At 48.7% G+C, this 13,941-nt stretch overlaps 1 protein-coding gene across 1 annotated transcript in view; it reads left to right on the top strand.

The window, feature by feature from the left end:
* Positions 1–1,375: 1,375 nt before the first annotated feature.
* LOC144485729 (SCO-spondin-like) overlaps positions 1,376–13,941 on the top strand; it is a 449,590-nt gene continuing 437,024 nt past the window's right edge. Inside the window, exons 1-2 of the mRNA XM_078203820.1 lie at positions 1,376–1,480; positions 8,154–8,248. The gene's annotated coding sequence lies outside the window, so the exon portion shown is untranslated. The remainder of the gene's footprint in view (positions 1,481–8,153; positions 8,249–13,941) is intronic.

Here is a 13,941-nt window from a genome sequence, read left to right as displayed (position 1 = left end):
ACAATGTTCCTAACTATCTGCAAGTCCAGCCATTTTCGTGTTGTCCGCAAGCTTACTGATCACCCCAGTTACACCTTCTTCCAGATCGTTTATATAAATCACAAACAGCAGAGCTCCCAATACAGAGCCCTGCGGAACACCACCAGTCATAGGCATCCAGCCGGAAAAAGACCCTTCCACTACCACCCTCTGACTTCTGTGACTAAGCCAGTTCTCCACCCATCTAGCCACCTCCCCCTTTATCCCATGAGATCCAACCTTTTGCACCAACCTACCATGAGGGACTTTGTCAAAAGCTTTACTAAAGTCCATATAGACGACATCCACGGCCCTTCCCTCGTCAACCATTCTAGTCACTTCTTCAAAAAACTCCACCAGGTTAGTGAGGCATGACCTCCCTCTCACAAAACCATGCTGACTATCGTTAATGAGTTTAATGTGTTAAACTATCGATCCTACTCAGCTATAACGATGTGTTAAATGGCTCATGTCCAGACTATCCATTGTCTGAAATGTATAAAAATGAACCACTCCGATTGTATCATTGAGAGAAGGTAGCTGCTCAAGTACCGTGGAGTGCCAGTGCCTTTTCTCCACGAAGCTTCGTTAAATAAAACTGTATTGTTGAAACCTCCAAGTCTGACTCCAAAGTGGCAATTATCCCACAACAATAAGGAGAGGATTTGAGTGTAGAGATAGGGATGTTTTTCTGCAATTGTATTGACGTTGGTGAGGCCACACCTGGAGTATTGTGTGCAGTTTTGGTGTCCTTATCTGAGGAAGGATGTCCTTGCTATAGAGGGAATACAGCCAAGGTTTGCCAGGCTGATTCCTGGGATGGCAGGTTTGTCATATTCGGTTAGGATTACATTCCCTGGAGTTTAGAAGAGTGAGAGGGGATCTCATAAAAACTTATAAAATTCTCACAGGGTTAGACAGGGTAGATTCAGAATGTGGTGGGGGAGTCCAGAACTAGGGGTTATAGCTTCAAGATAAGGGATAAACCTTTTAGAACTGAGGTGAGGAGAAATTTCTTCACCCAGAGGGTGGTGAATGTGTGGAATTCACTCCCATAGAAAGTAATTGATGCCAAAACGTTGTCTGATTTCAAGCAGGAATTAGATATCGCTCTTGGGGCTAAAGGGATCGAGGGATATGGGGGGAAGGAGGAATCAGGATATTGAATTCGATGATCAGCCATGATCAAAATGAATAATGGAGCAGGCTCGAAGGGCCGAATGGCCTCCTCCTGCTTCTAGTTTCTATGTGTCTATGCTTACTGCTGGATATTGATGTCAGGTTTAATCAGTAACTTTTCCTTATTCTGTAAACAGGAGAAGCTCCCTCAAACTGTTCAGCTGGGACAGAGTGGAGGGAATGTTTCCATGGATCAGGAACCTGCGCAGAGCTCAGTGCCAAAGTGGGGTTCAGTCAGAGCTGCAGACCAGGCTGTTACTGTCGTGATGGGCTGGTGTTACAGGTCAGTGTTAACGGTCAGAGTCCATAAGACCATAAGACATAGGAGTAGAATTAGGCCACTTGGCCCATCGCGTCTGCTCCGCCATTCAATCATGGCTGATATTTTTCTCATCCCCACTCTCTTGCCTTTTCCCCATAACCCCTGATCCCCTTATTGATCAAGAACCTATCTATCTCTGTCTTAAAGACACTCAATGACCCGGCCTCCACAGCCTTCTGAGGCAAAGAGTTCCACAGATTCACTGCTCCCTGGCTGAAGAAATTCCTCCTCATCTCTGTTTTAAAGGATTGTCCCTTCAGCCTGAGGTTGTGCCTCTGGTTCTAGTTTTTCCTACGAGTGGAAACATCCTCTCCACATCCACTCTATCCGGGCCTTGCAGTATTCTGTAAGTTTCAATAAGATCCCCCCTCATCCTTCTGAACTCTAACGTGTACAGACCCAGAGTCCTCAACCGTCCCTCATACGACAAGCTCTTCATTCCAGGGATCATTCTTGTGCACCTCCTCTGGACCCTTTCCAAGGCCAGCACATCTTTCCTTAGATATGGGGCCCAAAACTGCTCACAATACTCCAAATGGGGTCTGACCAGAGCCTTATACAGCCTCAGAAGTACATCCCTGCTCTTGTATTCTAGCCCTCTCGACATGAATGCTAACATTGCATTTGCCTTCCTAACTGCCGACTGAACCTGCACGTTAACCTTAAGAGAATTTTGAACAAGGGCTCCCAAGTCCCTTTGTATTTCTGATTTCCGAAGCATTTTTCGATTTAGAAAATAGTCTGTGCCCCCATTCCTCCTTCCAAAGTGCATAACCTCACACTTTTCCACATTGTATTCCATCAGTGGTAGAGAAATTATTAGAGAGGATGCTTCGAGACAGGATTTATTCCCACTTGGAAATAAGTGGACGTATTAGTGAGAGGCAACATGTTTTTGTGATGGGGAGGTCGTGTCTCATGAACTTGATCGAGTTTTTTGGGGAAGTGATGAAGATGATTGATGAGGGTAGGGCAGTGGATGTTGTCCACATGGACTTCAGTGAGGCCTCTGACAAGGTCCCTCATGGCAGACTGGTGCAGAAGGTGAAGTCGCATGGGATCAGAGGTGAGCTAGCAAGGTGGATACAAAACTGGCTCGGTCAAAGAAGACAGAGGGTAGCAGTGCAAGGGTGCGTTTCTGAATGGAGGGCTGTGACAATTGGCGTTCCTCAAGGATCAGTGCTGGGACCTTTGCTGTTTGTAATATATATAAATGATTTGGAGGAAAATGTAACTGGTTTGATTCGTCAGTTTGCAAATGACACAAAGGTTGGTGGATTTGCAGATAGCGATGAGGACCATCAGAGGATACAGATCGGTTGGAGACTTGGGCGGAGAGATGGCAGATGGAGTTTAATCAGGACAAATGTGAGATAATGCATTTTGGAAGGTCTAATACAGATAGGAAATATACAGTAAATGGCAGAACCCTTAAGAGTATTGATAGGCAAAGGGACTTGGGTGTACAGGTACACAGGTCACTGAAAGTGGCAATGCAGGTGGAGAAGGTAGCCAAGAAGGCATACGGCATGCTTGCCTTCATCGGCCAGGGCATTGAGTTTAAAAATTGGCAAGTCACGTCGCAGCTTTATGGAACCTTAGTTCGGCAGCACTTGGAATATCGTGTTCAATTCTGGTCGCCACACTACCAGAAGGATGTGGAGGCTTTGGAGAGGGTACAGAAAAGATTTACCAGGATGTTGCCTGGTATGGAGGGTATTAGCTATGAGGAGAGGTTGGAGAAACTTGGTTTATTCTCACTGGAGCGACGGAGGTTGAGGCGCGACCTGATAGAAGTCTACAAGATTATGAGGAGCATGGACAGAGTGGATAGTCAGAAGCTTCTTCCCAGGGGTGGAAGAGTCAATTACTAGGGGGCACAGGTTTAAGGTGCGAGGGACAAGGTTTAGAGGAGATGTACGAGGCAGATCTTTTACACAGAGAGTAGTGGGTGCCTGGAACTCGTTGCCAGGGGAGCGGATACGGTAGTGACTTTAAGGGACATCTTGACAAATACATGAATAGAACATAGAACATAGAACATAGAACATTACAGCGCAGAACAGGCCCTTCGGCCCACGATGTTGCACCGACCAGTTAAAAAAAAACTGTGACCCTCCAACCTAAACCAATTTCTTTTCGTCCATGAACCTATCTACGGATCTCTTAAACGCCCCCAAACTAGGCGCATTTACTACTGATGCTGGCAGGGCATTCCAATCCCTCACCACCCTCTGGGTAAAGAACCTACCCCTGACATCGGTTCTATAACTACCCCCCCTCAATTTAAAGCCATGCCCCCTCGTGCTGGATTTCTCCATCAGAGGAAAAAGGCTATCACTATCCACCCTATCTAAACCTCTAATCATCTTATATGTTTCAATAAGATCCCCTCTTAGCCGCCGCCTTTCCAGCGAAAACAATCCCAAATCCCTCAGCCTCTCCTCATAGGATCTCCCCTCCATACCAGGCAACATCCTGGTAAACCTCCTCTGCACCCTCTCCAAAGCCTCCACATCCTTCCTGTAATGTGGGGACCAGAACTGCACACAGTACTCCAAGTGCGGCCGCACCAGAGTTGTGTACAGTTGCAACATAACGCTACGACTCCTAAATTCAATCCCCCTACCAATAAACGCCAAGACACCATATGCCTTCTTAACAACCTTATCTACTTGATTCCCAACTTTCAGGGATCTATGCACACATACACCTAGATCCCTCTGCTCCTCCACACTATTCAAAGTCCTCCCGTTAGCCCTATACTCAACACATCTGTTATTCCTACCAAAGTGAATTACCTCACACTTCTCCGCATTAAACTCCATCCGCCACCTCTCGGCCCAACTTTGCAACCTGTCTAAGTCTTCCTGCAAACTACGACACCCTTCCTCACTGTCTACCACACCACCGACTTTGGTGTCATCAGCAAATTTGCTAATCCACCCAACTATACCCTCATCCAGATCATTAATAAATATTACAAACAGCAGTGGCCCCAAAACAGATCCCTGAGGTACACCACTTGTAACCGCACTCCATGATGAATATTTACTATCAACCACCACCCTCTGTTTCCTATCTGCTAGCCAATTCCTGATCCAATTTCCTAGATCACCCCCAATCCCATACATCTGCATTTTCTGCAGAAGCCTACCATGGTGAACCTTATCAAACGCCTTACTAAAATCCATATATACCACGTCCACTGCCTTGCCCCCATCCACCTCCTTGGTCACTTTCTCAAAAAACTCAATAAGGTTAGTAAGGCACGACCTACCTGCCACAAAACCATGCTGACTATCACCTATCAATTCATTACTCTCCAAATAACTATAAATCCTATCCCTTATAATTTTTTATAATAGATGGGAATAGAGGGATATGGTCCCTGGAAGGGTAGAGGGTTTTAGTTAAGCCGGGCAGCATGGTCGGTGCAGGCTTGGAGGGCCGAAGGGCCTGTTCCTGTGTTGTAATTTCCTGTGTTCTTTGTATTCCATCTGTCACTTCTTTGCCCACTCTCCGAACCTGTCCAAGTCTTTCTGCAGCCCCCCTGCTTCCTCAGTGCTCCCTGTCCCTCTACATATCTTTGAATCATCTGCAAACTTAGCAACAGTGCCTCCAGTTCCTTCTTCCAAATCGTTAATGTATATTGTGAAAAGTTGTGGTCCCAGCACCGACCCCTGAGGCACACTAGTCACCGGCTGCCATCCTGAAAAAGACCCCTTTATCCCCACAGTCTGCCTTCTGCCAGTCAACCAATCCTCTATCCATGCCAGGATCTTACCCGTAACACCATGGGCACTTAACTTATTTAACAGTCTCCTATGCGGCACTTGTCAAAGGCCTTCTGGAAATCTAAATAAATCACGTCCACTGGTTCTCCTTTATCTAACTTCCTTGATAGCTCCTCAAAGAAGTCTAACAGATTTGTCCAGACTCTATACAGACACAGTTTGCTGTATTTTACTGACATTCTGTTTAATTTCTGCTCTGCCCCAATTGGCTCATTCCAGTGCTCTAATTTGCAATCACGCTCGCCTGTCCAATCATATTCAGAAGAACTAGGAGCAGGAGTGGGCCATTCAGCCCCTCGAGCCTGCTCCGCCATTCAATATCATCATGGCTGATCTGATCCCGACCTCAGATCCACTTTCCTGCCCGTTCTCCACAACCCTTCAAACCTATTGCTAATTAAAAACCTGTCCACCTCTTCCTTAAATTTACTCACTGTCTCGGTATCCACCGCGCTCCGGGGAAGCGGATTCCAGATTCACCACCTTTGAGAGAAGTAATTTTTCCTCATCTCTGTTTTAAATCTGTTACCTCTTATCCTAAAAATCTGACCTCTTGTTCCAGATTGCCCCACAAGAGGAAACATCCTCTCCATGTCTACCCTGTCAATCCCCCTTATCACCTTGTACTAGATCTCCCTTCATTCTTCTAAACTCCAGGGAGTATCGGCCTAAACTGCTTAATCTCTCTTTGTAAAACAAACACCTCATCTCTGGAATCAATGTAATGAACCTCCTCTGAACCGCCTCCAATGCCACTGCATCCCTCCTCAAGTAAGGGGATCAAAACTGTCCACGGTATTCTAAATGTTGGTCTCACCCTCTCTCATCATACACTCTCAAACTCTTTCTCGCACTCATGCTGTCTTTCTCTGATTAACTTTCACTCTTTGTTCGGTCTCGCTTGCTCTCATTCGCTCTCTCAGGGTAATGGGATTATAGAATCATAGAAAACTACAGCACAAAACAGGCCCTTCGGCCCCACAAGTTGTGCCGAACATATCCCTACCTTCTAGACCTACCTATAACCCTCCATCCTATTAAGTCCCATGTACTCATCCAGGAGTCTCTTAAAAGACCCTATTGAGTTTGCCTCCACCACCCCTGACGGCAGCCGATTACACTCACCCACCACCCTCTGTGTGAAAAACTTACCCCTAACATTTCCCCTGTACCTACCCCCCAGCACCTTAAACCTGTGTCCTCTCGTAGCAGCCATTTCCACCCTGGGAAAAAGCCTCTGAGAATCCACCCGATCTATGCCTCTCAACATCTTATATACCTCTATTAGGTCTCCTCTCATCCTATGTCTCTCCAAGGAGAAAAGACCGAGCTCCCTCAGCCTACACTCAATGCTGCTCCCTCATCAGATGGAGTGGAAATGTGCTCTCAAAATGGTTTTGAGAGCACATTTCCACTCCATCTGACGAAGGAGCAGCGCTCCGAAAGCTTATGGTATTTGCTACCAAATAAACCTGTTGGACTTTAACCTGGTGTTGTTAAAACTCTTACTGTGTTCACCCCAGTCCAACGCCGGCATCTCCACATCTTGTTTTCTCTAGAGCAGAGAAGGGTGAGGGGCAGAAGATTCAGAGGGGATTTGAGAAAACCCCCTGGGGGGTGGGGGGCTGGTGGGGGTGGGGGGCTGGTGGGGGTGGGGGGGTGGTGGTGGTTGGGGTGGTGGTTGGAGGCTCTGTGGGGTGCGCTGGGTTAGTTGATGAAGGGGGGCTGGATGGGGGCGGGGGGGTGGGGTGGGTGGGGGGGAGTTGGGGTGGGTGGGGAGGGTGGCGGAGGCTGTGTGCGGGGGTTGGGTTGGGTCCGCTGGGTTAGTTGATGAAGGGGGGCTGGATGGGGGTGGGGGGGGGGGGTGGGGGGGGGGGGGGGGTTGGGGTGGGGGGGGTGGTGGAGGCTGTGTGCGGGGGTTGGGGGGCTGGGTTGGGCTGGATGGGGATGGGGGGTGGGGGGGGGTTGGGGTGGGTGGGGGGGGTTTGGTGGAGGCTGTGTGCGGGGGTTGGGGGGTTGGGTTGGGTCCGCTGGGTTAGTTGATGAAGGGGGTCTGGATGGGGGCGGGGGGGGGGGCGGGGGGGGGGGGTTGGGGTGTTTTGGGCGGGGTGGGTGGGGGGGGTTTGGGGTGGGTGGGGGGGGGTTTGGTGGAGGCTGTGTGCAGGGGTTGGGGGGCTGGGTTGGGTCCGCTGGGTTAGTTGATGAAGGGGGTCTGGATGGGGGTGGGGGGGGTGGGGGGGGGGGGTTGGGGTGTTTTGGGCGGGGGGCGGTGGGGGGGGTTTTGGGGTGGGTGGGGGGGGGTTTGGTGGAGGCTGTGTGCAGGGGTTGGGGGGCTGGGTTGGGTCCGCTGGGTTAGTTGATGAAGGGGGTCTGGATGGGGGCGGGGGGGTGGGGGGGGGGGGTTGGGGTGTTTTGGGCGGGGGGGTGGGGGGGGGTTTGGGGTGGGTGGGGGAGGGTTTGGTGGAGGCTGTGTGCAGGGGTTGGGGGGCTGGGTTGGGTCCGCTGGGTTAGTTGATGAAGGGGGTCTGGATGGGGGCGGGGGGGTGGGGGGGGGGGGGGGGGGTTGGGGTGTTTTGGGCGGGGGGGTGGGGGGGGGTTTGGGGTGGGTGGGGGGGGGTTTGGTGGAGGCTGTGTGCAGGGGTTGGGGGGCTGGGTTGGGCTGGATGGGGATGGGGGGTGGGGGGGGGTTGGGCTGGGTGGGGGGGGTTTGGTGGAGGCTGTGTGCGGGGGTTGGGGGGCTGGGTTGGGTCCGCTGGGTTAGTTGATGATGGAGGATGTGTTTGATGCCACATTGGGATTGGGGGTCTCTGACAGATCGGTACTTGGCTGTGTTTCAGGACGGCGAGTGTGTTCCTGTTGCCGATTGCCGTTGTGCAGTTGAAGGGGAGATTTATCAATCTGGAGACAATGTGGTGAGAGGCTGCAACACATGGTGAGTGCAACTCATTTCTTACTCTTCGGGAACACCAAGGCGGAGTTATATTTTGCTGTCACAGACTAAATTGATGGAATAGAGCAGAGGAGGAGACTCCCCCCATGCCAGTTCTCTGTCACAACAACTCAACCTGTTCCCCTTGTGTCCTCTCCCCTCTTTCCTCACAGCTCCACAATCTTTTGTCTTCAGATGCTTCTCTTATGTCCTCCCGAGTAACTCCATTGAACCTGGCTCCACCACACTCCAGGCAGAACATTCCAAACCCCAACCACTCGCTGGGTGAAAATGTTTCTCTCATAGAACAGTACAGCACAGAACAGGCCCTTCGGCCCACGATGTTGTGCCGAGCTTTATCTGAAATATCATATCACATTTGCTTCTTTTGTGAAATACTTTAACTCTCCGCCCTCTCGTTCGCGATCATCTTGAGTTTGAAAAATATCCATTGACACGGCATTCGATACTCTGATCCTGTCCCATCAGTCTCTCCTGATCTACTCTGTCCAGCCCTCTCATGGTTTTGAACATCACTGTCAAATCTCCTCTCAGCCTTCCTCTCTCCAAGGAGAACAATCCCAACCTCTCCAATCTATCCTCATAACTGAAGATTCCCATCCCTGGAACCATCCTTGTAAACCTCTTCTGCTCTCTCTCCAATGTCTTCACATCCGTCCAATAGTGAGGCGCCCAGAACTGTGCACAATATTCCAGCTGAGGTCTAACTAATGTCTTGTATAAGTTCAGCATTAACCTCCTTGCTCTTGTACCCTGTGTCCCTATTCACAAAGCCCTGAATACTATCTGCTTTATTAACTGCTCTCTCCACCTGTCCTGTCCTTCGATGACTTGTGCACAGATACACCCAGGTCCCGCTGCTCCTGCAGCCCCTTTTCAAGCTGTTTCATAGCACTGTTGTGACCCCTTCAGGGTATAGAGGGATATGGGCCAAATGCGGGCAATTGGGACTATAGAGTCACAGAGTCATAGAGGTTTACAGCATGGAAACAGGCCCTTCGGCCCAACTTGTCCATGCTGCCCTTTTTTTAAACCCCTAAGCTAATTCCAATTGCCCGCATTTGGCCCATATCCCTCTATACCCATCGTACCCATGTAACTATCTAAATGCTTTTTAAAAGATAAAATTGAACCCGCCTCTACTACTACCTCTGGCTGCTTGTTCCAGACACTCACCACCCTCTGTGTGAAAGATTTTCCCCTCTGGACACTTTTGTATCTCTCCCCTCTCAACTTAAACCTGTGCCCTCTAGTTTTAGACTCCCCTACCTTTGGGAAAAGATATTGACTATCTACCTTGTCTATGCCCTCATTATTTTATAGACCTCTATAAGGTCACCCCTCAGCCTCCTACGCTCCAGAGGAAAAAGTCACAGTCTATTCAACCTCTCCTTATAACTCAATCCATCAAGTCCCGGTAGCATCCCAGTAAATATTTTCTGCATTCTTTCTAGTTTAATAATATCCTTTCTATAATAGGGTTACCAGAATTGCACACAGTATTCCAAATGTGGCCTTACCAATGTCTTGTACAACTTTAACAAGACGTCCCAACTCCTGTATTCAATGTCCTGACCGATCAAACCAAGAATGCCGAATGCCTTCTTCACCACTCTGTCCACCTGTGACTCCACTTTCAAGGAGCTATGAACATGTACCCCTAGATCTTTTTGTTCTGTAACTCTCCCCAACGCCCTACCATTAACTGAGTAACTTGGACAGGCTGGCTGAATGGGCAAGTACTTGGCAAATGCAATATAATGTCTGAATGGTGGCAGTTTAGGAAAAGGGGAAGTATAACATGACCTGGGTGCCATGTTGGAACAGTCGCTGAAGGTGGGCATGCAGGTACGGCAGATGGTGAGGAAAGCTAATGGCATGCTGGCCTTCACAGCAAGAGGATTTGAGTAAAGGAATAAGGATGTCTTGCTGCAGTTATACAGGGCCTTGGTGAGGCCACACCTTGAGTATAGTGTGTAGTTTTGAACAAAGAACAAAGAAGATTACAGCACAGGAACAGACCCTTCGGCCCCTCCAAACCTGCAACGACCATGCTGCCCGACTTAACTAAAACCCCCTACCCTTCCGGGGACCATATCTCTCCACTCCCATCCTATTCATGTATTTGTCAAGATGCCCCTTAAAAGTCATGCCCATATCCGCTTCCACTACCTCCCCGGGCAATGAGTTCCAGGCACCCACTACTCTCTATGTAAAAAACCTGCCTCGTACATCTCCTTTGAACCTTGCCCCTCGCACCTTAAACCTGTGCCCCCTAGTAATTGACTCTTCTACCCTGGGAAAAAGCTTCTGACTATCCACTCTGTCCATACCTCTCATAATCTTGTAGACTTCTATCAAGTTGCCCCTCAACCTCCGTCGTTCCAATGAGAACAAACCAAGTTTCTTCTCATAGCTAATGCCCTCCATACCAGGCAACATCCTGGTAAATCTTTTCTGTACCCTCTCCAAAGCCTCCACAGCCTTCTGGTAGTGTGGCGACCAGAATTGAACATTATATTCCAAGTGCGGTCGAACTAAGTTTCCATAAAGTTGCAACATAGAACATAGAACACAGAAAAGCTACAGCACAAACAGGCCCTTCGGCCCACAAGTTGTGCCGAACATGTCCCTACCTACTAGGCTTACCTATAACCCTCTATCTTACTAACTTAAATGAACTTATCCAAAAGTCTCTTAAAAGACCCTATCGAATCCGCCTCCACCACCACTACCGGCAGCCGATTCCACGCACCCACCACCCTCTGAGTGAAAAACTTACCCCTAACATCTCCTCTGTACCTACTCCCCAGCACCCTAAACCTGTGACCTCTTGTGGCAACCATTTCAGCCCTGGGTAAAAGCCTCTGAGAATCCACTCTATCAATACCCCTCAACATCTTATACACCTCTATCAGGTCACCTCTCATCCTTCGCCTCTCCAAGGCGAAAAGACCGAGCTTTCTCAACCTATCCTCATAAGGCATGCCACCTAATCCAGGCAACATCCTTGTAAATCTCCTCTGCACCCTTTCTATGGCTTCCACCTCCTTTCTGTAATGAGGCGACCAGAACTGGGCACAGTACTCCAGGTGGGGTCTGACCAGGGTCCTATACAGCTGCAGCATTATCTCCCGATTTCTAAACTCAATTCCTCTATTGATGAAGGCCAGTATTCCATATGCCTTCTTAACCACAGCCTCTACCTGCGACGCTGCTTTGAGCGTCCTATGAACCCGGACCCCAAGATCCTTCTGATCTTCCACACTGCCAAGCATCTTACCCTTAATATTATATTCTTTCATCCTATTCGACCTGCCAAAATGAACCACCACACACTTATCTGGGTTGAAGTCTATCTGCCACTTCTCCGCCCAGTCTTGCATCTTATCTATGTCTCATTGCAACTTCTGACATCCCTCTACACTATCCACAACACCTCCAACCTTTGTGTCATCAGCAAACTTGCCAACCCATCCTTCCACTTCCTCATCCAGGTCATTTATAAAAATCACAAAGAGCAAGGGTCCCAGAACAGATCCCTGGGGCACCCCACTGGTGACCGACCTACATGCTGAAAAAGACCCATCTACAACCATTCTCTGCCTTCTGTGGGCAAGCCAGTTCTGAATCCACAAAGCAATGTCCCCTTGTATCCCATGCCCCTTCACTTTCTCAATGAGCCTTGCATGGGGCACCTTATCAAACGCCTTGCTGAAATCCATATAAACTACACCTACCGCTGTTCCCACGTCTATGTGGTCTAGTTACATCTTCAAAAAACTCAATCAGACTCGTAAGGCATGATCTGCCTTGGACAAAGCCGTGCTGGCTATTTCTGATCATACTTTTCCTCTCCAGATGTTCATAAATCCTACCTCTCAGGATCTTTTCCATCAACTTACCAACCACTGAGGTTAGACTCACTGGTCTATAATTTCCTGGGCTATCTCTTCTCCCTTTCTTGAATAACGGAACCACATCCGCCATCCTCCAATCCTCCAGAACCTCTCCCATCTCCATTGATGACGCAAAGATCATTGCCAGAGGCTCAGCAATCTCTTCCCTCGCCTCCCACAGTAACCTGGGGTACATCTCATCCGGTCCCGGCGATTTATCTAACTTGATCCTTTTCAACAGCTCCAACACATCCTCTTTCCTAATGTCCACATGCTCAATCTTCTCAGTCCACTGCAAGTCTGCACTGCAACTACCAAGATCCTTTTCCACTGTGAATACTGAAGCAAAGTATTCATTGAGTATCTCTGCTATTTCTACCGGTTCTATACAGACTTTCCCACTGTCACATTTGATAGGTCCTACTCCTTCACATCTTATCCTCTTGCTCTTAACATACTTGTAGAATGCCTTGGGGTTTTCCTTTATCCTGTCTGCCAAGGCCTTCTCATGACCCCTTTTTGCTCTTCTAATTTCCCTCTTAAGTTCCTTGCTACTTGTCGTATACTCTTCTAGATTTCTAGCATTACCTAGCTCCCTGAACCTTTTGTAGGCTTTTCTTTTCTTCTTGACTGAATTCATGACAGCTTTCGTGCACCATGGTTCCTGTGACCTACCACAGAGAGAATAGAGGGATTCAAAAGAATGGTCTAGTGGGCACATGAGCGGCGCAGGCTTGGAGGGCCGAAGGGCCTGTTCCTGTGCTGTATTGTTCTTTGTACCATAACTCACCTGTCTCATTGGACCGTTGCTGTGCAGAGCTCCAGACAAATTTTCCTTGAAAATTTGCCACATTTCTTCTCTACATTTCCCTGAGAAAACCTCCTTCCAGTTTATGCCTCTAATTTTCTAATAGCCTCATAATTGCCCTTACTCCAAATAAACACTTTCCCAGCTTGACTGATCCTATGTCTCTCCAATGCTAATGTAAAGGAGATAGAGTTATGATCACTATCTCCAAAATGCTCTCCCACTGATAGATCTGACACCTGCCCAGGTTCATTCCCTAATACCAAATCAAGTACAGAATCTCCTCTTGTAGGCTTATCCACATACTGTGTCAGGAAGCCCTCCTGAACACACCTAACAAACTCCTCCCCATCTAAACCCCTTACCCTCGGGATATTCCAATCGATATTTGGGAAATTAAAATCAACCATCACGACCACTCTGTTATTATCACATCTCTCCAGGATCTGCTTCCCAATCTGCTCCTCCACATCCCTGCTACTATTGGGCGGCCTATAGAAAACACCCAGTAAAGTTATTGACCCCTTCCTGTTGCGAACCTCCACCCACAGAGATTCCGTAGACAATCCCTCTGTGGCATCCATCTTTTCTACAGCTGTGACACTATCCCTGATCAACAGTGCCACTCCCCCACCTCTTTTGCCTCCTTCCCTGTCCCTCCTGAAACATCTGAAGCCCGGCACTTGAAGTATCCAGTCCTGTCCCAGAGATAACCAAGTCTCTGTAATGGCCACCACATCTCACTTCCAAGAAAAGAAACCCTACAGTGCAGAAACAGGCCATTCGGCCCATGGAGTCTGCACCGACCACAATCCCACACAGGCTCTACTCCCATATCCCTACACATTTACCCGCTAATCCCTCTAACCTACGCATCTCAGGACACTAAGGGGCAATTTTCGCAGGGCCAATCAACCTAACCCGCACAGCTTTGGACTGTGGGAGGAAACCGGAGCACCTGGAGGAAA

This window comes from Mustelus asterias, unplaced genomic scaffold, assembly GCF_964213995.1.
Source record: "Mustelus asterias unplaced genomic scaffold, sMusAst1.hap1.1 HAP1_SCAFFOLD_212, whole genome shotgun sequence".
NCBI classification, from domain to species: Eukaryota; Metazoa; Chordata; class Chondrichthyes; order Carcharhiniformes; family Triakidae; genus Mustelus; species Mustelus asterias.
Note: the sequence above shows the minus strand (reverse complement) of the source record. Positions and strands in the feature narration are given on the sequence as shown.